This window comes from Neolamprologus multifasciatus, chromosome 6, assembly GCF_963576455.1.
Source record: "Neolamprologus multifasciatus chromosome 6, fNeoMul1.2, whole genome shotgun sequence".
NCBI classification, from domain to species: Eukaryota; Metazoa; Chordata; class Actinopteri; order Cichliformes; family Cichlidae; genus Neolamprologus; species Neolamprologus multifasciatus.
This window is the reverse complement of record NC_140444.1, coordinates 34,204,280-34,226,373: the sequence shown is the minus strand read 5'-3', so window position 1 is coordinate 34,226,373 and position 22,094 is coordinate 34,204,280. Positions and strand designations below refer to the sequence as shown.

Here is a 22,094-nt window from a genome sequence, read left to right as displayed (position 1 = left end):
CTCTGTCCGACACCAGTAGGCGGTAGGTGACGTGTCTTACCCAAGGACACAACGACCAGGACAGAGAGCCTGGAGATCGAACCGGCAACCTTCCGGTTACAGATATGCTTCCCAACCCCCTGAGCCACGGTCGCTCAAATAAATATGTATTTATTTGATTTTCGGTTGTTACAGACGGGACAGACATGACTGGGGGATAAGACAGGGAGAAAGAATGAAAGAAAGAGAAGAGGAGAAAGAAAAATAGAGGGGAGAAGAGATGGTGAGAAAGGTACGCAAGATCAACAGCGCACAATGTGCTTTGAGGTAGCAGCCAAGAAAGGTGTCGTTTGTGTCGGTGAAAACTTGTGTGCATACCTGTGTGGATCGCACGCTTGTATTCAAAAGGGTTCTCCATGTAACGATCTGCTAGGGAGTGTGGGGAGCCATAGCCCCAACCCCCAGGGCATGAAGCAGGTATGGAGGAGATCCAGGCCCCAGACATCCAGAGGCCCCAGAATACGAGGACCCAAGGAGGACCACCAGGGGGGCAACCGTGCCACCCTCCTGGGAAGAGCTGAGGAGAGCCCTAAACGAGAGGTCACCCAGCAGCCACGAAGCAGAGGCCAGAGGGGGTTGCAGTGACGTGCCCGCGGGATCACCGACAGCCAGCTGTGCCAGAGAGGATTGGGCCTCAGGCCCAGAGGCTAGAGGCCTGAGTGCACCCCACCTCCCGGAAGGGGCGCAGCCGGGCCACGGGTGCCATGCCCTGCCAATCGGCTACCAGGAGTGAGTCGGCACATACATCAGCGCCCAGCGCCCAGCCCCAGACACCAAGAACCACCAACACACCAACGTCTGAGGGCATCAGCCACTGGCAGGGAGTGCGGTGAGGCCTCCAAACCTCAGAGAGCCTGAGATGTTGCCAGAGAGGTGGAGTCTAAGACCCAAGCTGACATATAGACACAGACAAACAGGTGCACGCAGACACAAACGTGCATTCCCACCCCCTTATACACAAACTCACCCGACGTGGAGACAGACAAAAAGAGACACTGTACACACATTCACACTTCCCAAACAAACTCTATGTCCCAGGTCCAGTTACCCCCGCCCTCAGAGGGGCAAACCGGACCCAGGAGATGTAACCCTTCTCTCTGGGGTGGAGGAAAGCAGACCGCCTCCTTATCTGCAGCAGCAGGGAGGCTCCGCATCCCAGACCACAATCTGACAGCCAGCACCTCCTCCCAGCCCCCCTGCCCAGACAGTTAACAGAACGGGGGTGAGTGAAGACCCCAAACCTCCCTCCACCCGCTCATATGTAGTGTTGCTGCGTGCTGTTCTTAAGTGCATTCGTGTTTACTGATGTTTGTTGCATTTGAAATTATCTGACAGTTAAAATGTTTTATTATTAGTATTGCTCAAAATGACAGCGTGTAATCTGTTATCAGACTCAACTGGCTTCTCTCAAAAAGTAAAATAACCCACCCACCACTTTAATCACACTCTAGATCTTGTTTTAACATACGACATACAAACTGAACATGTAACAGTTTCCTGAAAACCCTCTCTTGTCTTATCATTTCCTAATAACCTTTAAATTTACAATAAGTGATTACACAGCAGTGGAGAGTAGATTTCATCACAGTAGATGTCTTTCTGAAAGTGTTGTAATGAAGTTGTAAGAATAAAATTCACCCATTGTTATCATCTTCAACACAGAGCAGAGCAGCCACCTGAACGCTACTCCAACAGAGGTCGATGATCTTCTTAATAATTTTACCTCCTCACTAGATACAACTCTGGATACTATAGCTCCTGTGAAAAAGAGAGCCTCAACACAGAACTATTGGACTCCCTGGTATAACTCTCAAACACATAGCTTAAAGCAGATAACTCGTAAGCTGGAGATGAAATGGCGTGCAAAAATTTAGTAGATCATCATTTAGCCTGCTTTATTAAAAATGCCCTCCGTAAAGCTAGAACATCTTACTATTCATTACTGATTGAAGAAAATAAGAACAACCCTGAGTTTCACTTCAGCACTGTAGCCAGACTGACAAAAAGTCAAAGTACCATTTAGCCAACCATTCCTAGCCTCTGTTTCTTGATGGTTTTGAGATAGAACAGGCTTCAGACTGACCTCCTAGTGTCCTTCTACCGTGCCACTATTGAGAGTGCGCTGGTGCACGCCATCCCTGTGTGGTACGCTGGTTGCACAACAGCAGACAAGAAGAGAGTACAGAGGGTCATCAGAACTGCAGAGATGGTGATCGGCTGTCCACTCCCCTCACCAGACTTAATTGCCAGCTCAGAGCCAGAGCCATTATAAAGGACCACCTCCATCCTAACCACCACATCTTCAACATCCTGCCCTCTGGAAAAAGGTTCAGATCCATCAGGTGCAAAACCAACAGACTAAAGAACAGCTTCTTCCCATGGGCTGTCAGAACTCCTAATGCAAACTAAAAGTATGAACTGATTTCCCCAGTACATCCACTCTGATGCTGCTATTGATTAACTATGTGCAATATCTCAGTCTTTCCATGTTCTGTGCAATATTTTTGGCTCATGTGCCATATCTTTAGTGTGTGCAATATTTATGGTCCTGTGCAATATTTTGGTTTCAGTGGTATTACCATCCCCACCCTAAACGACCATAGCCCCTCCATCCAGCTAGAGTTGGGAGGTTGCCGGTTCGAGCCCCGGCTCGGACAGTCTCGGCCGTTGTGTGCTTGGGCAAGACACTTCACCCATTGCCTACTGGTGGTGATCAGAGGGCCTGGTGGCGCCAGTGTCCGGCAGCCTCGCCTCTGTCAGTGCGCCCCAGGGTGGCTGTGGTTACAATGTAGCTTGCCATTACCGGTGTGTGAATGTGTGTGTGAATGGGTGGATGACTGGATGTGTAAAGCGCTTTGGGGTCCTTAGGGACTAGAAAAGCGCTATACAAATACAGGCCATTTACCATTTCACCCCTATTTATTTATTTTATTATATAACTGCCCTTGTATACACCCACAATGTTTCTGTTTCAATGTTTCTTACGCATACACCATGTATATAGTTGGTTATTTTTTTCCCTCGTTGTACATTGTTTTCTCTTCTTTACTTTCATTGCATCTCCAGCCCACATCTCCAGCCACTGTACTTAAGGGAAGTTGGGACAATGTAAAAGACTTTCTTTAGGCAATTGCATTTGAATGACCTAAATTCATGACAGGCATTCAAGCAGTAATGCCTGGACTGAGAAACAAACACACCAAGCTTCTGTGTTGTTTGAGCCAGAGACTGCACTTGTGGATGAACAATGCAAACATTTTATGTTTATTATGTCAGTAATGTAACTTGCAATAAAAAGTTATGGGAAGCTTAGACTTAGTTTTAGAATAATTACATTTGATACTCTGTTTTATTGAAAAGGTTATTAAAGTTTTAAATTGTATGACAAATAAAATAATAACTTACTAAAAAACACCAGCTACAATATTGGTAATATGTGTGTTGTTCAGCAGAACGGTGTCCAGTCTGTTAGTTGATATACTTATAAAACAAAGGTTGGCATTACAAGTGTTTTTAATTCTTAATTTTTAAATAAACATACAGTGTTTATATTAAGTGTTGAATTAGAAAAAGATTCAAGGATATTATGTCAAACAATGGCAGTAAGAAACATAGTGTTAAAATAGCTCTATATAGCATTATCTCTTTAATCTTAAGATTCATCTTGAGAAGAGGTCAAAGGTCAGTTATGGGGTCTTGCTATATGCTATGACACAAACATAGCACAGTTGTAAGTATCATAGTTTCTAGGCTCTAAGGCTTTTTGTCAGTTTAATAGTGAGCTTTACAAGATTGATTTTCGTGCTAAAGGTTGGCACAGGCCTAAGTTCGCTTATGACCACTAGAGCTGGAAACAACCTCAAGCAATCCTAAGGCTAATTAGCGCGGCTAGCAATTTAATATCTGTTAAATGTTGTCATTGCTAACATATACCTGTTTTACAGCATGGTGAGTAGCGAGAACGCTAAGTTATTGTTAGCTTTGATAAGAAAAATGTGAAGATGTAATATTACCATGAGCTATATGCTAATGTTATTCACTCAAGCAAACATCTCAGTTACTGATTTGCTGCTTTCTAATATCTATGTTTATTTCTGGATATAGCTATACCTACGTGCTTATATTACATCCCACATAGAGGGTGACAACGGCAGTAACTATAAATGACCATAAATTAACTGTAAATTACATTGCAGTGAGCTCCATTCGAATAGTTTTATTACGTGCACACGCAGTTGGCAACCGTAACCATAGCCCGAGTGTTCCACAACGTTCCATTCGTTCTTTTGTGCTTGCGCTTGAACTTGTCTTGACCTGCTTGAAACTCAGCTTGTGGAAAGATAACTCTTGGATAATATTTCTACAGAAAGCGGAATTTATTAGAAAGCGACAGTACAAACGACGTCTTTGTACTTGTGTTTCCTCATAACAGCAAAGCTGGCTGGCTCGTCGTGGATCCGGACTCATCGAAAGTCACCTGGTACATTTCAAAAATTCTTCAATTATTTTAAGAGTCACTAGACAACTATAATAATTTAACAAGTTCCAGTGTGAATATCAAATTTTAATGTGATCAAAATATGTGTATTCCAAGATTTTTTCCCGTAAATTGTTTGTATGCTTTCAATTTTGCGGGACAGCTGTAGAATTTATTAACGACTGGCGTATGAATTTGAAAAAAGGTGTTACTTTGATTGAAGGCTTCAAATTTGACACTGCCCCCCAATAAAATGGTTAAACTAGCTTAATGGACAAAAATTAGTAAAATGCTCCCAAAAAAAAGAATAAAAATAAAATCAGTTTCTAGGGTAACAGCATTTCGTCACAATGATAGAACATACAGGTGAACACACCAGATCCCCTGCAGCTCCTAACATCATTGTCTTCTCTGGATCAAAAGTTTCATTAGGTAAACTATAACGTTTTTTCCCAGCTACATAACGCAGTGATAAAAAATAATAATAATCAAAATAAAATAATATAAAAATAATGAAAACATTAAGCATAGTCAAAATAATCATGAAGTCAAACCTTTATGTATGTGTTTTATTTTGTGTTTTATTTTAAAAATATGTGCTTGGAGTTCCACTGCCTTTGTTTGTATTGGGAACATTTAGGACATGGAATTGGTACATTAAACCTCTGATGCTGTTTCAAAATGTGTTACATTGTTAATGAAAGACTTGTAATATATAAATAAATAAATAAGAGAATGAGCTGCCTAGTTAGTTATACATTTCCCCTTAGTATATTTATGTAACAAGCTATTCATGTCCAGTTATTTACAAATGAGTACCTATCATCCATTACCTACTCCAACGTAGTGTTTGCATAAAGGTTTAAAAAGGACAAATAAAACAAAATGAATGTATACAAAATAAAATAGTGTTACCTTAAAAGTGTAGAGTGCACAGAGTGAGCTGCCTTGGTGGAGGTTTGGTGCTCTTCTATTAAAAATGGATGCTTCACTTAATGATGTGAACTTAGTTGACATCTTTTGATCTCACATGAAAAAGTCGAAGTGTCACTCAGTCTGACATAAATGTAGCCTAAAATGCCCTACTGTCATCATCTGCTCAAACTAACAGATGTAGGTCTGTTACTTTAGCACTGGGTGTTTATTACATTCCTAATGTTATTTTAAACTTGTTTCCTTACAGACTGTCTTGACTATGGGGTTGAGTGTCCTGCAGAAAAAGGCCTTTCTCAAGTCATCAGGATCCTGGATGACAGGCTCCTGAACGCCATCTCTTCTGATAAAGCACAGGACACTGATGCCCAGCGTGTCGGTGACGGTGAGTATATCCCTCCCTCACTCTTCCCCTTTTCTCATAAAGAACTGGATGCTGATGCGTGTCAGCGATGTGCAAGATGAAAACCCTCCCTGAAGAGGAGGATTCAATGCTGGAAAGTCACTTTATTACTCTGAGATCTGTTTATTGCAAATATATTTGACTTGTTTTTATGTCTTATAATGACTATGTGTGTATTTATGTCTTGTAGTGCTGGTAAGTAACTTTCTTGCACTGAGGTCTGTTTGTTGCAAATATCTTTCACATGTTTTTATGTCTTGTAATGTTTATATGTGTATTTATGTCTTGTAATGTTTATGTGTGTATTTATGTCTTGTGTTGCTGGTAAGTAACTTTCTTGCACTGAGGTCTGTTTGTTGCAAATATCTTTCACTTGTTTTTGTGTCTTATAATGTTTATGTGTGTATTTATGTCTTGTATTGCTGGTAAGTAACTGTCTTGCACTGAGGTCTGCTTGTTGCAAATATCTTTGACTTGTTTTTATGTCTTGTAATGTTTATTTGTGTATTCATGTCTTGTATTGTTGGTAAGTAACTTTCTTGCACGTAGGTCTGTTTATTGCAAATATTATTCACATGTTTTTATGTCTTATAATGTTTATGTGTGTATTTATGTCTTGTATTGCTGGTAAGTAACTTTCTTGCACTAATTTCTGTTTATTGCAAATATTATTCACATGTTTTTATGTCTTGTAATGTTTATGTGTGTATTTATGTCTTGTATTGCTGGTAAGTAACTTTCTTGCACTGAGGTCTGTTTATTGCAAATATCTTTCACTTGTTTTTATGTCTTGTAATGTTTATATGTGTATTTATGTCTTGTATTGCTGGTAAGTAACTTTCTTGCACTGATGTCTGTCTATTGCAAATATCTTTCACTTGTTTTTGTGTCTTGTAATGTTTATATGTGTATTTATGTCTTGTAATGTTTATATGTGTATCTATGTCTTGTATTGCTGGTAAGTAACTTTCTTGCACTGATGTCTTTTTTTGCAAATATCTTTCACTTGTTTTTGTGTCTTGTAATGTTTATATGTGTATCTATGTCTTGTATTGCTGGTAAGTAACTTTCTTGCACTGAGGTCTGTTTACTGCAAATATCTTTCACTTGTTTTTGTGTCTTGTAATGTTTATATGTGTATTTATGTCTTGTATTGCTGGTAAGTAACTTTCTTGCACTGAGGTCTGTTTACTGCAAATATCTTTCACTTGTTTTTATGTCTTGTAATGTTTATGTGTGTATCTATGTCTTGTATTTCTGGTAAGTAACTTTCTTGCACTGAGGTTTGTTTGTTGCAAATATCTTTCACTTGTTTTTGTGTCTTGTAATGTTTATGTGTGTATCTATGTCTTGTGTTTCTGGTAAGTAACTTTCTTGCACTGATGTCTTTTTTTTGCAAATATCTTTCACTTGTTTTTGTGTCTTGTAATGTTTATGTGTGTATCTATGTCTTGTGTTTCTGGTAAGTAACTTTCTTGCACTGAGGTTTGTTTGTTGCAAATATCTTTCACTTGTTTTTGTGTCTTGTAATGTTTATGTGTGTATCTATGTCTTGTGTTTCTGGTAAGTAACTGTCTCTCACTGAGGTTTGTTTATTGCAAATATCTTTCACTTGTTTTTGTGTCTTATAATGTTTATGTGTGTATCTATGTCTTGTGTTTCTGGTAAGTAACTTTCTTGCACTGATGTCTGTCTATTGCAAATATCTTTCACTTGTTTTTGTGTCTTGTAATGTTTATGTGTGTATCTATGTCTTGTATTGCTGGTAAGTAACTTTCTTGCACTGATGTCTTTTTTTTGCAAATATCTTTCACTTGTTTTTGTGTCTTGTAATGTTTATGTGTGTATCTATGTCTTGTATTGCTGGTAAGTAACTTTCTTGCACTGAGGTCTTGTTTGTTGCAAATATCTTTCACTTGTTTTTGTGTCTTGTAATGTTTATGTGTGTATCTATGTCTTGTGTTTCTGGTAAGTAACTTTCTTGCACTGATGTCTGTCTATTGCAAATATCTTTCACTTGTTTTTGTGTCTTGTAATGTTTATGTGTGTATCTATGTCTTGTGTTTCTGGTAAGTAACTTTCTTGCACTGATGTCTTTTTTTTGCAAATATCTTTCACTTGTTTTTGTGTCTTGTAATGTTTATGTGTGTATCTATGTCTTGTGTTTCTGGTAAGTAACTGTCTCTCACTGAGGTTTGTTTATTGCAAATATCTTTCACTTGTTTTTGTGTCTTATAATGTTTATGTGTGTATCTATGTCTTGTATTGCTGGTAAGTAACTTTCTTGCACTGAGGTTTGTTTGTTGCAAATATCTTTCACTTGTTTTTGTGTCTTGTAATGTTTATGTGTGTATCTATGTCTTGTGTTTCTGGTAAGTAACTTTCTTGCACTGATGTCTGTCTATTGCAAATATCTTTCACTTGTTTTTGTGTCTTGTAATGTTTATGTGTGTATCTATGTCTTGTGTTTCTGGTAAGTAACTTTCTTGCACTGATGTCTTTTTTTTGCAAATATCTTTCACTTGTTTTTGTGTCTTGTAATGTTTATGTGTGTATCTATGTCTTGTGTTTCTGGTAAGTAACTTTCTTGCACTGATGTCTGTTTATTGCAAATATCTTTCACTTGTTTTTGTGTCTTGTAATGTTTATGTGTGTATCTATGTCTTGTGTTTCTGGTAAGTAACTTTCTTGCACTGAGGTTTGTTTGTTGCAAATATCTTTCACTTGTTTTTGTGTCTTGTAATGTTTATGTGTGTATCTATGTCTTGTGTTTCTGGTAAGTAACTTTCTCTCACTGAGGTTTGTTTATTGCAAATATCTTTCACTTGTTTTTGTGTCTTGTAATGTTTATGTGTGTATCTATGTCTTGTATTGCTGGTAAGTAACTTTCTTGCACTGAGGTCTTTTTTTTGCAAATATCTTTCACTTGTTTTTGTGTCTTGTAATGTTTATGTGTGTATCTATGTCTTGTGTTTCTGGTAAGTAACTTTCTTGCACTGATGTCTGTTTATTGCAAATATCTTTCACTTGTTTTTGTGTCTTGTAATGTTTATGTGTGTATCTATGTCTTGTATTGCTGGTAAGTAACTTTCTTGCACTGATGTCTGTTTATTGCAAATATCTTTCACTTGTTTTTATGTCTTGTAATGTTTATGTGTGTATCTATGTCTTGTATTGCTGGTAAGTAACTTTCTTGCACTGATGTCTTTTTTTTGCAAATATCTTTCACTTGTTTTTATGTCTTGTAATGTTTATGTGTGTATCTATGTCTTGTATTGCTGGTAAGTAACTTTCTTGCACTGAGGTCTGTTTATTGCAAATATCTTTCACTTGTTTTTGTGTCTTGTAATGTTTATGTGTGTATCTATGTCTTGTATTGCTGGTAAGTAACTTTCTTGCACTGATGTCTTTTTTTTGCAAATATCTTTCACTTGTTTTTGTGTCTTGTAATGTTTATGTGTGTATCTATGTCTTGTATTGCTGGTAAGTAACTTTCTTGCACTGATGTCTTTTTATTGCAAATATCTTTCACTTGTTTTTTGTGTCTTGTAATGTTTATATGTGTATTTATGTCTTGTATTGCTGGTAAGTAACTTTCTTGCACTGATGTCTGTCTATTGCAAATATCTTTCACTTGTTTTTGTGTCTTGTAATGTTTATATGTGTATTTATGTCTTGTAATGTTTATATGTGTATTTATGTCTTATATTGCTGGTAAGTAACTTTCTTGCACTGATGTCTTTTTTTGCAAATATCTTTCACTTGTTTTTGTGTCTTGTAATGTTTATATGTGTATTTATGTCTTGTATTGCTGGTAAGTAACTTTCTTGCACTGAGGTTTGTTTGTTGCAAATATCTTTCACTTGTTTTTGTGTCTTGTAATGTTTATGTGTGTATTTATGTCTTGTATTTCTGGTAAGTAACTTTCTTGCACTGAGGTTTGTTTGTTGCAAATATCTTTCACTTGTTTTTGTGTCTTGTAATGTTTATGTGTGTATCTATGTCTTGTGTTTCTGGTAAGTAACTTTCTTGCACTGATGTCTGTCTATTGCAAATATCTTTCACTTGTTTTTGTGTCTTGTAATGTTTATGTGTGTATCTATGTCTTGTGTTTCTGGTAAGTAACTTTCTTGCACTGATGTCTTTTTTTTGCAAATATCTTTCACTTGTTTTTGTGTCTTGTAATGTTTATGTGTGTATCTATGTCTTGTGTTTCTGGTAAGTAACTTTCTTGCACTGAGGTTTGTTTGTTGCAAATATCTTTCACTTGTTTTTGTGTCTTGTAATGTTTATGTGTGTATCTATGTCTTGTGTTTCTGGTAAGTAACTGTCTCTCACTGAGGTTTGTTTATTGCAAATATCTTTCACTTGTTTTTGTGTCTTATAATGTTTATGTGTGTATCTATGTCTTGTATTGCTGGTAAGTAACTTTCTTGCACTGAGGTTTGTTTGTTGCAAATATCTTTCACTTGTTTTTGTGTCTTGTAATGTTTATGTGTGTATCTATGTCTTGTGTTTCTGGTAAGTAACTTTCTTGCACTGATGTCTGTCTATTGCAAATATCTTTCACTTGTTTTTGTGTCTTGTAATGTTTATGTGTGTATCTATGTCTTGTGTTTCTGGTAAGTAACTTTCTTGCACTGATGTCTTTTTTTTGCAAATATCTTTCACTTGTTTTTGTGTCTTGTAATGTTTATGTGTGTATCTATGTCTTGTGTTTCTGGTAAGTAACTTTCTTGCACTGATGTCTGTCTATTGCAAATATCTTTCACTTGTTTTTGTGTCTTGTAATGTTTATGTGTGTATCTATGTCTTGTGTTTCTGGTAAGTAACTGTCTCTCACTGAGGTTTGTTTATTGCAAATATCTTTCACTTGTTTTTGTGTCTTATAATGTTTATGTGTGTATCTATGTCTTGTATTGCTGGTAAGTAACTTTCTTGCACTGAGGTTTGTTTGTTGCAAATATCTTTCACTTGTTTTTGTGTCTTGTAATGTTTATGTGTGTATCTATGTCTTGTGTTTCTGGTAAGTAACTTTCTTGCACTGATGTCTGTCTATTGAAAATATCTTTCACTTGTTTTTGTGTCTTGTAATGTTTATATGTGTTTTATGTCTTGTAATGTTTATATGTGTATTTATGTCTTATATTGCTGGTAAGTAACTTTCTTGCACTGATGTCTTTTTTTTGCAAATATCTTTCACATGTTTTTATATCTTGTAATGTTTATGTGTGTATTTATGTCTTGTATTGCTGGTAAGTAACTTTCTTGCACTGATGTCTGTCTATTGCAAATATCTTTCACTTGTTTTTGTGTCTTGTAATGTTTATGTGTGTATCTATGTCTTGTGTTTCTGGTAAGTAACTTTCTTGCACTGAGGTCTGTTTATTGCAAATATCTTTCACTTGTTTTTATGTCTTGCAATGTTTATGTGTGTATCTATGTCTTGTGTTTCTGGTAAGTAACTTTCTTGCACTGATGTCTGTTTATTGCAAATATCTTTCACTTGTTTTTGTGTCTTGTAATGTTTATATGTGTATTTATGTCTTGTAATGTTTATATGTGTATTTATGTCTTATATTGCTGGTAAGTAACTTTCTTGCACTGAGGTCTGTTTACTGCAAATATCTTTCACTTGTTTTTATGTCTTGTAATGTTTATGTGTGTATCTATGTCTTGTGTTTCTGGTAAGTAACTTTCTTGCACTGAGGTCTGTTTATTGCAAATATCTTTCACTTGTTTTTATGTCTTGTAATGTTTATGTGTGTATCTATGTCTTGTGTTTCTGGTAAGTAACTTTCTTGCACTGATGTCTGTTTATTGCAAATATCTTTCACTTGTTTTTGTGTCTTGTAATGTTTATGTGTGTATCTATGTCTTGTATTTCTGGTAAGTAACTTTCTTGCACTGATGTCTTTTTTTTGCAAATATCTTTCACTTGTTTTTGTGTCTTGTAATGTTTATGTGTGTATCTATGTCTTGTATTGCTGGTAAGTAACTTTCTTGCACTGATGTCTGTTTATTGCAAATATCTTTCACTTGTTTTTGTGTCTTGTAATGTTTATATGTGTATCTATGTCTTGTGTTTCTGGTAAGTAACTTTCTTGCACTGATGTCTTTTTTTTGCAAATATCTTTCACTTGTTTTTGTGTCTTGTAATGTTTATATGTGTATCTATGTCTTGTGTTGCTGGTAAGTAACTTTCTTGCACTGATGTCTTTTTTTTGCAAATATCTTTCACTTGTTTTTGTGTCTTGTAATGTTTATGTGTGTATCTATGTCTTGTATTGCTGGTAAGTAACTTTCTTGCACTGATGTCTTTTTTTTGCAAATATCTTTCACTTGTTTTTGTGTCTTGTAATGTTTATGTGTGTATCTATGTCTTGTGTTTCTGGTAAGTAACTTTCTTGCACTGATGTCTGTCTATTGCAAATATCTTTCACTTGTTTTTGTGTCTTGTAATGTTTATATGTGTATCTATGTCTTGTAATGTTTATATGTGTATTTATGTCTTGTATTGCTGGTAAGTAACTTTCTTGCACTGAGGTCTGTTTATTGCAAATATCTTTCACTTGTTTTTATGTCTTGTAATGTTTATGTGTGTATCTATGTCTTGTATTGCTGGTAAGTAACTTTCTTGCACTGATGTCTTTTTATTGCAAATATCTTTCACTTGTTTTTGTGTCTTGTAATGTTTATGTGTGTATCTATGTCTTGTGTTTCTGGTAAGTAACTTTCTTGCACTGATGTCTGTTTTTTGCAAATATCTTTCACTTGTTTTTGTGTCTTGTAATGTTTATGTGTGTATCTATGTCTTGTATTTCTGGTAAGTAACTTTCTTGCACTGAGGTTTGTTTATTGCAAATATCTTTCACTTGTTTTTGTGTCTTGTAATGTTTATGTGTGTATCTATGTCTTGTGTTTCTGGTAAGTAACTTTCTTGCACTGATGTCTTTTTTTGCAAATATCTTTCACTTGTTTTTGTGTCTTGTAATGTTTATGTGTGTATCTATGTCTTGTGTTTCTGGTAAGTAACTTTCTTGCACTGAGGTCTGTTTACTGCAAATATCTTTCACTTGTTTTTATGTCTTGTAATGTTTATATGTGTATTTATGTCTTGTAATGTTTATATGTGTATTTATGTCTTGTGTTTCTGGTAAGTAACTTTCTTGCACTGATGTCTTTTTTTTGCAAATATCTTTCACTTGTTTTTGTGTCTTGTAATGTTTATATGTGTATTTATGTCTTGTATTGCTGGTAAGTAACTGTCTCTCACTGAGGTCTGTTTACTGCAAATATCTTTCACTTGTTTTTATGTCTTGTAATGTTTATATGTGTATTTATGTCTTGTGTTTCTGGTAAGTAACTTTCTTGCACTGAGGTCTGTTTTACTACAAATATCTTTCACTTGTTTTTGTGTCTTGTAATGTTTATGTGTGTATCTATGTCTTGTGTTTCTGTAAGTAACTTTCTTGCACTGATGTCTTTTTTTTGCAAATATCTTTCACTTGTTTTTGTGTCTTGTAATGTTTATATGTGTATCTATGTCTTGTGTTTCTGGTAAGTAACTTTCTTGCACTGATGTCTTGTTTTTGCAAATATCTTTCACTTGTTTTTGTGTCTTGTAATGTTTATGTGTGTATCTATGTCTTGTGTTTCTGGTAAGTAACTTTCTTGCACTGATGTCTGTTTATTGCAAATATCTTTCACTTGTTTTTGTGTCTTGTAATGTTTATGTGTGTATCTATGTCTTGTGTTTCTGGTAAGTAACTTTCTTGCACTGAGGTCTGTTTATTGCAAATATCTTTCACTTGTTTTTGTGTCTTGTAATGTTTATGTGTGTATCTATGTCTTGTGTTTCTGGTAAGTAACTTTCTTGCACTGATGTCTTTTTTTTGCAAATATCTTTCACTTGTTTTTGTGTCTTGTAATGTTTATGTGTGTATCTATGTCTTGTATTGCTGGTAAGTAACTTTCTTGCACTGATGTCTTTTTTTTGCAAATATCTTTCACTTGTTTTTGTGTCTTGTAATGTTTATGTGTGTATCTATGTCTTGTGTTTCTGGTAAGTAACTTTCTTGCACTGAGGTTTGTTTTTTGCAAATATCTTTCACTTGTTTTTGTGTCTTGTAATGTTTATGTGTGTATCTATGTCTTGTGTTTCTGGTAAGTAACTTTCTTGCACTGATGTCTGTCTATTGCAAATATCTTTCACTTGTTTTTGTGTCTTGTAATGTTTATATGTGTATCTATGTCTTGTGTTGCTGGTAAGTAACTTTCTTGCACTGATGTCTTTTTTTTGCAAATATCTTTCACTTGTTTTTGTGTCTTGTAATGTTTATGTGTGTATCTATGTCTTGTATTGCTGGTAAGTAACTTTCTTGCACTGAGGTCTGTTTATTGCAAATATCTTTCACTTGTTTTTGTGTCTTGTAATGTTTATGTGTGTATCTATGTCTTGTGTTTCTGGTAAGTAACTTTCTTGCACTGATGTCTTTTTTTTTGCAAATATCTTTCACTTGTTTTTGTGTCTTGTAATGTTTATGTGTGTATCTATGTCTTGTATTGCTGGTAAGTAACTTTCTTGCACTGATGTCTTTTTTTTGCAAATATCTTTCACTTGTTTTTGTGTCTTGTAATGTTTATGTGTGTATCTATGTCTTGTGTTTCTGGTAAGTAACTTTCTTGCACTGATGTCTTTTTTTTGCAAATATCTTTCACTTGTTTTTGTGTCTTGTAATGTTTATGTGTGTATCTATGTCTTGTATTGCTGGTAAGTAACTTTCTTGCACTGATGTCTTTTTATTGCAAATATCTTTCACTTGTTTTTGTGTCTTGTAATGTTTATGTGTGTATCTATGTCTTGTGTTTCTGGTAAGTAACTTTCTTGCACTGATGTCTGTTTATTGCAAATATCTTTCACTTGTTTTTGTGTCTTGTAATGTTTATATGTGTATCTATGTCTTGTAATGTTTATATGTGTATTGTATTGCTGGTAAGTAACTTTCTTGCACTGAGGTCTGTTTATTGCAAATATCTTTCACTTGTTTTTATGTCTTGTAATGTTTATGTGTGTATCTATGTCTTGTGTTTCTGGTAAGTAACTTTCTTGCACTGATGTCTTTTTTTTGCAAATATCTTTCACTTGTTTTTGTGTCTTGTAATGTTTATGTGTGTATCTATGTCTTGTATTGCTGGTAAGTAACTTTCTTGCACTGATGTCTTTTTTTGCAAATATCTTTCACTTGTTTTTGTGTCTTGTAATGTTTATGTGTGTATCTATGTCTTGTGTTTCTGGTAAGTAACTTTCTTGCACTGAGGTCTGTTTATTGCAAATATCTTTCACTTGTTTTTGTGTCTTGTAATGTTTATGTGTGTATCTATGTCTTGTATTTCTGGTAAGTAACTTTCTTGCACTGATGTCTGTTTATTGCAAATATCTTTCACTTGTTTTTGTGTCTTGTAATGTTTATGTGTGTATCTATGTCTTGTATTGCTGGTAAGTAACTTTCTTGCACTGAGGTTTGTTTATTGCAAATATCTTTCACTTGTTTTTGTGTCTTGTAATGTTTATGTGTGTATCTATGTCTTGTGTTTCTGGTAAGTAACTTTCTTGCACTGATGTCTGTTTATTGCAAATATCTTTCACTTGTTTTTGTGTCTTGTAATGTTTATATGTGTATCTATGTCTTGTGTTTCTGGTAAGTAACTTTCTTGCACTGATGTCTTTTTTTTGCAAATATCTTTCACTTGTTTTTGTGTCTTGTAATGTTTATGTGTGTATCTATGTCTTGTATTGCTGGTAAGTAACTTTCTTGCACTGAGGTCTGTTTTTTGCAAATATCTTTCACTTGTTTTTGTGTCTTGTAATGTTTATGTGTGTATCTATGTCTTGTGTTTCTGGTAAGTAACTTTCTTGCACTGATGTCTTGTTTATTGCAAATATCTTTCACTTGTTTTTGTGTCTTGTAATGTTTATGTGTGTATCTATGTCTTGTATTGCTGGTAAGTAACTTTCTTGCACTGATGTCTTTTTTTTGCAAATATCTTTCACTTGTTTTTGTGTCTTGTAATGTTTATGTGTGTATCTATGTCTTGTGTTTCTGGTAAGTAACTTTCTTGCACTGAGGTCTGTTTATTGCAAATATCTTTCACTTGTTTTTGTGTCTTGTAATGTTTATGTGTGTATCTATGTCTTGTGTTTCTGGTAAGTAACTTTCTTGCACTGATGTCTTTTTTTTGCAAATATCTTTCACTTGTTTTTGTGTCTTGTAATGTTTATGTGTGTATCTATGTCTTGTATTGCTGGTAAGTAACTTTCTTGCACTGATGTCTGTTTATTGCAAATATCTTTCACTTGTTTTTGTGTCTTGTAATGTTTATGTGTGTATCTATGTCTTGTGTTTCTGGTAAGTAACTTTCTTGCACTGAGGTCTGTTTATTGCAAATATCTTTCACTTGTTTTTGTGTCTTGTAATGTTTATGTGTGTATCTATGTCTTGTGTTTCTGGTAAGTAACTTTCTTGCACTGATGTCTTTTTTTTGCAAATATCTTTCACTTGTTTTTGTGTCTTGTAATGTTTATGTGTGTATCTATGTCTTGTATTGCTGGTAAGTAACTTTCTTGCACTGAGGTCTGTTTATTGCAAATATCTTTCACTTGTTTTTGTGTCTTGTAATGTTTATGTGTGTATCTATGTCTTGTGTTTCTGGTAAGTAACTTTCTTGCACTGATGTCTGTTTATTGCAAATATCTTTCACTTGTTTTTGTGTCTTGTAATGTTTATGTGTGTATCTATGTCTTGTGTTTCTGGTAAGTAACTTTCTTGCACTGATGTCTTTTATTTGCAAATATCTTTCACTTGTTTTTGTGTCTTGTAATGTTTATGTGTGTATCTATGTCTTGTATTGCTGGTAAGTAACTTTCTTGCACTGATGTCTGTTTATTGCAAATATCTTTCACTTGTTTTTGTGTCTTGTAATGTTTATGTGTGTATCTATGTCTTGTGTTTCTGGTAAGTAACTTTCTTGCACTGAGGTCTGTTTATTGCAAATATCTTTCACTTGTTTTTGTGTCTTGTAATGTTTATGTGTGTATCTATGTCTTGTGTTTCTGGTAAGTAACTTTCTTGCACTGATGTCTTTTTTTTGCAAATATCTTTCACTTGTTTTTGTGTCTTGTAATGTTTATGTGTGTATCTATGTCTTGTATTGCTGGTAAGTAACTTTCTTGCACTGAGGTCTGTTTATTGCAAATATCTTTCACTTGTTTTTATGTCTTGTAATGTTTATGTGTGTATCTATGTCTTGTATTGCTGGTAAGTAACTTTCTTGCACTGATGTCTTTTTTTGCAAATATCTTTCACTTGTTTTTGTGTCTTGTAATGTTTATGTGTGTATCTATGTCTTGTATTGCTGGTAAGTAACTTTCTTGCACTGATGTCTTTTTTTTGCAAATATCTTTCACTTGTTTTTGTGTCTTGTAATGTTTATGTGTGTATCTATGTCTTGTGTTTCTGGTAAGTAACTTTCTTGCACTGATGTCTTTTTTTTTGCAAATATCTTTCACTTGTTTTTGTGTCTTGTAATGTTTATGTGTGTATCTATGTCTTGTGTTTCTGGTAAGTAACTTTCTTGCACTGATGTCTTTTTTTTGCAAATATCTTTCACTTGTTTTTGTGTCTTGTAATGTTTATGTGTGTATCTATGTCTTGTGTTTCTGGTAAGTAACTTTCTTGCACTGATGTCTGTTTTTTGCAAATATCTTTCACTTGTTTTTGTGTCTTGTAATGTTTATGTGTGTATCTATGTCTTGTGTTTCTGGTAAGTAACTTTCTTGCACTGATGTCTGTTTATTGCAAATATCTTTCACTTGTTTTTGTGTCTTGTAATGTTTATGTGTGTATCTATGTCTTGTGTTTCTGGTAAGTAACTTTCTTGCACTGATGTCTGTTTATTGCAAATATCTTTCACTTGTTTTTGTGTCTTGTAATGTTTATGTGTGTATCTATGTCTTGTGTTTCTGGTAAGTAACTTTCTTGCACTGATGTCTTTTTTTTGCAAATATCTTTCACTTGTTTTTGTGTCTTGTAATGTTTATGTGTGTATCTATGTCTTGTGTTTCTGGTAAGTAACTTTCTTGCACTGATGTCTTGTTTTTGCAAATATCTTTCACTTGTTTTTGTGTCTTGTAATGTTTATGTGTGTATCTATGTCTTGTGTTTCTGGTAAGTAACTTTCTTGCACTGATGTCTGTTTATTGCAAATATCTTTCACTTGTTTTTGTGTCTTGTAATGTTTATGTGTGTATCTATGTCTTGTATTGCTGGTAAGTAACTTTCTTGCACTGATGTCTGTTTATTGCAAATATCTTTCACTTGTTTTTGTGTCTTGTAATGTTTATGTGTGTATCTATGTCTTGTATTGCTGGTAAGTAACTTTCTTGCACTGATGTCTGTTTATTGCAAATATCTTTCACTTGTTTTTGTGTCTTGTAATGTTTATGTGTGTATCTATGTCTTGTATTGCTGGTAAGTAACTTTCTTGCACTGAGGTTTGTTTATTGCAAATATCTTTCACTTGTTTTTGTGTCTTGTAATGTTTATGTGTGTATCTATGTCTTGTATTGCTGGTAAGTAACTTTCTTGCACTGAGGTCTTGTTTTTGCAAATATCTTTCACTTGTTTTTGTGTCTTGTAATGTTTATGTGTGTATCTATGTCTTGTGTTTCTGGTAAGTAACTTTCTTGCACTGATGTCTTTTTTTTGCAAATATCTTTCACTTGTTTTTGTGTCTTGTAATGTTTATGTGTGTATCTATGTCTTGTATTGCTGGTAAGTAACTTTCTTGCACTGATGTCTGTTTATTGCAAATATCTTTCACTTGTTTTTGTGTCTTGTAATGTTTATGTGTGTATCTATGTCTTGTATTGCTGGTAAGTAACTTTCTTGCACTGATGTCTTGTTTATTGCAAATATCTTTCACTTGTTTTTGTGTCTTGTAATGTTTATGTGTGTATCTATGTCTTGTGTTTCTGGTAAGTAACTTTCTTGCACTGATGTCTTTTTTTTGCAAATATCTTTCACTTGTTTTTGTGTCTTGTAATGTTTATGTGTGTATCTATGTCTTGTGTTTCTGGTAAGTAACTTTCTTGCACTGATGTCTGTTTTTGCAAATATCTTTCACTTGTTTTTGTGTCTTGTAATGTTTATGTGTGTATCTATGTCTTGTGTTTCTGGTAAGTAACTTTCTTGCACTGATGTCTGTTTATTGCAAATATCTTTCACTTGTTTTTGTGTCTTGTAATGTTTATGTGTGTATCTATGTCTTGTGTTTCTGGTAAGTAACTTTCTTGCACTGATGTCTTTTTATTGCAAATATCTTTCACTTGTTTTTGTGTCTTGTAATGTTTATGTGTGTATCTATGTCTTGTGTTTCTGGTAAGTAACTTTCTTGCACTGATGTCTGTTTATTGCAAATATCTTTCACTTGTTTTTGTGTCTTGTAATGTTTATGTGTGTATCTATGTCTTGTGTTTCTGGTAAGTAACTTTCTTGCACTGATGTCTTGTTTTTGCAAATATCTTTCACTTGTTTTTGTGTCTTGTAATGTTTATGTGTGTATCTATGTCTTGTGTTTCTGGTAAGTAACTTTCTTGCACTGATGTCTGTTTATTGCAAATATCTTTCACTTGTTTTTGTGTCTTGTAATGTTTATGTGTGTATCTATGTCTTGTATTGCTGGTAAGTAACTTTCTTGCACTGAGGTCTGTTTACTGCAAATATCTTTCACTTGTTTTTATGTCTTGTAATGTTTATGTGTGTATCTATGTCTTGTATTGCTGGTAAGTAACTTTCTTGCACTGATGTCTGTTTTTTGCAAATATCTTTCACTTGTTTTTGTGTCTTGTAATGTTTATGTGTGTATCTATGTCTTGTATTGCTGGTAAGTAACTTTCTTGCACTGAGGTCTGTTTATTGCAAATATCTTTCACTTGTTTTTGTGTCTTGTAATGTTTATGTGTGTATCTATGTCTTGTATTGCTGGTAAGTAACTTTCTTGCACTGATGTCTTTTTTTTGCAAATATCTTTCACTTGTTTTTGTGTCTTGTAATGTTTATGTGTGTATCTATGTCTTGTATTGCTGGTAAGTAACTTTCTTGCACTGATGTCTTGTTTATTGCAAATATCTTTCACTTGTTTTTGTGTCTTGTAATGTTTATGTGTGTATCTATGTCTTGTGTTTCTGGTAAGTAACTTTCTTGCACTGATGTCTGTTTATTGCAAATATCTTTCACTTGTTTTTGTGTCTTGTAATGTTTATGTGTGTATCTATGTCTTGTGTTTCTGGTAAGTAACTTTCTTGCACTGATGTCTTTTTTTTGCAAATATCTTTCACTTGTTTTTGTGTCTTGTAATGTTTATATGTGTATCTATGTCTTGTGTTTCTGGTAAGTAACTTTCTTGCACTGATGTCTTTTTTTTGCAAATATCTTTCACTTGTTTTTGTGTCTTGTAATGTTTATGTGTGTATCTATGTCTTGTGTTTCTGGTAAGTAACTTTCTTGCACTGATGTCTGTTTATTGCAAATATCTTTCACTTGTTTTTGTGTCTTGTAATGTTTATGTGTGTATCTATGTCTTGTGTTTCTGGTAAGTAACTTTCTTGCACTGAGGTTTGTTTGTTGCAAATATCTTTCACTTGTTTTTGTGTCTTGTAATGTTTATGTGTGTATCTATGTCTTGTATTGCTGGTAAGTAACTTTCTTGCACTGAGGTCTGTTTATTGCAAATATCTTTCACTTGTTTTTGTGTCTTGTAATGTTTATGTGTGTATCTATGTCTTGTAATGTTTCTGGTAAGTAACTTTCTTGCACTGATGTCTGTTTATTGCAAATATCTTTCACTTGTTTTTGTGTCTTGTAATGTTTATGTGTGTATCTATGTCTTGTGTTTCTGGTAAGTAACTTTCTTGCACTGATGTTTGTTTATTGCAAATATCTTTCACTTGTTTTTGTGTCTTGTAATGTTTATGTGTGTATCTATGTCTTGTGTTTCTGGTAAGTAACTTTCTTGCACTGATGTCTGTTTATTGCAAATATCTTTCACTTGTTTTTGTGTCTTGTAATGTTTATGTGTGTATCTATGTCTTGTATTGCTGGTAAGTAACTTTCTTGCACTGAGGTCTGTTTTTTGCAAATATCTTTCACTTGTTTTTATGTCTTGTAATGTTTATGTGTGTATGTACAGTGGGGAAAAAAGTATTTAGTCAGCCACCGATTGTCCAAGTTCCCCCACTTAAAATGATGACAGAGGTCAGTAATTTGCACCAGAGGTACACTTCAACTGTGAGAGACAGAATGTGAAAAAAAAATCCATGAATTCACATGGTAGGATTTGTAAAGAATTTATTCGTAAATCAGGGTGGAAAATAAGTATTTGGTCACCTCAAACAAGGAAAATCCCTGGCTCTCACAGACCTGTAACGTCTTCTGTAAGAAGCTTTTCTGTCTTTTTCTTTGTCTTTTTCTGTCTTTTTCTGTCTTATCCCTGATAAGCAGAAGGAGTCTCACTATCTGTTTAACGTCTCCCATTACAATGGCCTCACTGTGTTAACATTCCACATGCATGTAAACTAGTGAGAGGAGTACTCTTACTATAGTAAAGTGAGAAAGTGATATTACTATAACTAATGTGATATAATTAAATATGTGATTAATACATGAGAAAAGAAATCTGCCACCACAATTTCAAATATTTGTTCAATCTGTAAAGGTGGTCTCTTGTTTTTACATAAGGTATAGCCTGTGGCTAAGGGATCAGAGGTAAGATAAAAACACATAACAGAAGAAAAGTAAACTGAACAACTCTGTGATCTTTGAATTCATGATTTTCTCTTTGTCTTTTTGTCTTCAGGTGCTTTACACTTGTCCTCTCCCAGCATTCAGCACTTCAGCAATTCAGCTAACACAGAGAGATACTCCACCCAGAAGACAGCCTTACCCCAACCCGATGAGAAGGATGGATGACCAAATGACAAACTGGAGAGTGGTGCTGTGTTCCAGGTATGTAAGTTATCACCTCACATTGGCTACAAACTGTCTTGAAGACTAAATCCTTCCAATAGCTGGTGTAAATCATCGTCCTACAGTACTGTAGGTTTAAGTTTATTTATAGTTATTGTGTGTATATGTTGAGTTTAAAATTGCATTTTAACAACATGCTGCAGCTGCCAACAATGGA

The 22,094-nt window shown here is 34.4% G+C and overlaps 1 long non-coding RNA gene across 5 annotated transcripts in view; it reads left to right on the top strand.

Moving 5' to 3' along the window:
* Nucleotides 1-3,745: 3,745 nt before the first annotated feature.
* Nucleotides 3,746-22,094, top strand: part of LOC146517460 (uncharacterized) — a 41,862-nt gene continuing 23,513 nt past the window's right edge. For 2 of the 5 annotated variants that reach the window (XR_014874467.1, XR_014874464.1), the window contains exons 1-3: nucleotides 3,746-4,519; nucleotides 5,700-13,233; nucleotides 14,871-21,916. This is a non-coding gene — a long non-coding RNA (uncharacterized LOC146517460). The remainder of the gene's footprint in view (nucleotides 4,520-5,699; nucleotides 13,234-14,870; nucleotides 21,917-22,094) is intronic. The other 3 variants (XR_014874469.1, XR_014874468.1, XR_014874465.1) reach the window with 3 other exon arrangements.